Source organism: Vicia villosa, unplaced genomic scaffold (genome assembly GCF_029867415.1).
Source record: "Vicia villosa cultivar HV-30 ecotype Madison, WI unplaced genomic scaffold, Vvil1.0 ctg.003332F_1_1, whole genome shotgun sequence".
Lineage (NCBI taxonomy): Eukaryota > Viridiplantae > Streptophyta > Magnoliopsida > Fabales > Fabaceae > Vicia > Vicia villosa.
The window spans coordinates 246641-249478 of NW_026706179.1; positions in this window are offsets into that span (position 1 = coordinate 246641).

Here is a 2838-nt window from a genome sequence, read left to right on the forward strand (position 1 = left end):
ACAATTGAGTCACATATCTAATCCCGGTATTCAGTTCAGAAACAATCATGACAATGAAGTCACGACGATGGAGTTACGACGACAGAGTCACGACAATCAATTCACTCATATGATCCAGACGCTCAGGGCAATCGAGCCAACAACTTAATTCTGACACCATAGATGCGGTCAAATGTACGACTCAGTCTAACGCGCGTCAATACATCAACTGATGGCATCTGTAAGCCCATCTCCAACAATCACCTCTCAGTACTTCGAGCTCAGATACACTCTAACGTACGATTCATTATGACTCTCATATGATCAAAACCAGATGGCATCTATAAGCCCATCTCCGACAAACGCCTTTCAATACTTCAAGCTCGGAAATAGTCTAACGTACGACTTATTCTGACTTTCGTATTTATCCAGATCAGATGGCATCTTTAAGCCCGTCTCATACATCTTTTCCAACACTTGGATGGCATCTTTAAGCCCTTCTCCGACAAAAGTCCCTACTTCAGCCAGGGCAAATTCCTGGGTATTCTAGTGTTCAATCCTCTTTTACCTTCAGATTCCGACAGGTACACAAGCCAATCTACATCCTCAGGTATAAGAAGATTGAACAGGGGCAGCTGTCATACCCCAAAATTTTCCCATCGTATTTAATCATATTTCATTCCATCTGACTTTCAAATGCTCCAAGATATACAAGAAGGAAGCATGCAGTCTCTCTCCTAAACAACAACCTTTAAACTAGGGTTTTGATCTTCTTAAAGTAAAATCAGTTTCTGATACCTCAAGTGGACCCCATGGTATCTCATATGCCTCATAGAATCCTCACATCAAGTTTCAAGCTCTGACTCACAAGTTTGATCAGTCAGAAGCTCAGATGATCAATAATCGACTAGTTGACCTAAAAGTCAAACTATGGTCAAACCACAATCAAAACTCCTGATTTTTGGTCAACATCCTCGTTTTGATATATCATTCATCATTTGATCAAGGATTGATCATGATTCATTAAGAAAAGCTCCAAAATTATCAAAAACCTAAGTTTCTAAATTAGGGTTTTTAAGGAGAAAGTCAACCCAACTTTGACCAGCCATAACTTTCACATGGTACAATAGAAATTTCCCATCCAAAGCTCATCTTGAAGGAAATTGAATTCTCTACAACTTTGTCTCTCACATGCCAAGGCCAAAAATGCTTCATTTGAGAGATATGGATCAAAACATTACAGGTCCTTTTTAAAAGTCAACCGAAAGCAGTTTTTTGTCAAAGCCCATATCATTAGGATAAAATCCTCAAATGGGAAAAAGCTTCCATAGTGGCTTATAGAGGACATCATGAGCTTTCCAGAAAGTCCTAGAACTCCTTAATATCTTAAAAATTGAGGGAGATATGCCTTGTCAAAGTCGGACAAATTTGAGTAAAAAATGTGAAACAAAAGTGGTTCAAAATGAATTTTCTTGTAACGGAACCCAATAATTTTTGGCCCAAGCCTGATCCTCAAGTCATCAAAGATACACAATCTCAAAGCCACGAATTTGTGATTAATATTTGATTTTATTTGAATTTTTATTCATTAAAAATATGATTAAAATCAAATAATCAAAAGATTATGAAAGAGAGTTGATTTGGATTTGATTTCCAATCAAATTCAATCAAATAAAAAATCATATTTTTCATCCAAATTTGTGCAAAATAACATTGATGAGAAAAGATTGAAATTGGACTTATTTAGAAATATTTAAAAATCAAATTTCCATAAAATTTTCAATCTTTGATTCAATGAGATTCATTAAGTTTTTGTTGACCTAAAAGCTTCCACTATATATACATAACCAATTCCAAGCATAAGGGGACGAAAATTGGAGCAAAGGGCTAGGGTTTCAAAGTTCCAAAATATTCAAGAATAAGTGAAAGTTGCATATCTTGTTCCGAGCATTCTCAAAGCTTTTCAACTATCTAATCATCTTCCTAAGGTAATATAGAGTAAGTGTAGATGGTTTATAGCATGCAAGGATACATAGAATTCGTGTTCCATGATTAACATATTCATGTTGCATTCTTGATTTTTGTTTCTCATAATTCACCGCGTTTTAATGTGATTTGATGATTGGTTTGAGTTTATGGCATGTAATAGAGAAGATTTGAACCTTTAAATGGAAGCTTCAAGGCCTATATTGCTACTTGCCATGGTTAGGGCATAAACATGGAAAGCTTTCGTTCTTGATGATACAAGAAGTTTCAGACCAAAACGACATCACCAATGAGTTCGTAGCACTTCAATTAGTGGATCTGGGCCCTTTACATGTGTTGATTAATCGTTTTTTTTGAGTTTTTGAATTTGCAGGTATAGCTACGAATAAAGTAGTAGCTAAATCGTAGCTAATTTGTGGCTACTGCATGAATTTTTGAGTTGCAGGTTTCGCTACGAAGGAATGGTAGCTAATCTCCAGAAACAGTAGCTGAATCGTGGCTATGAATTTAGGTTTTTTATTTTGCAGATTCACTACGAAAATTTCGCAGCTAATTGCCAGCAGGCTGGAAGCAAAACTGTAGCTAAATGCCAGGCAGAAAGATGAAGAAGATGAGGACGTGGCCGATCCAACGTATCTCGCTCCAGCACGCGCACGGTGTACTCTCCTTCTCCAACCGTCAGATCTCCACTGCGCATGATCCAACGCTCCTGAGAGCGCGTCCCACCGTGAACCCTCACAGGTTCTCCACACTGAATTAAACGCCCTTTTTATCTAATTTTATTATATTGCTTTTCTAATTTCCTTTTTTTTTCTTCTTTTCTTCTTTTTAACTACTAACTTTTTTTTAACTCTAACTTAATTAAATCATTAA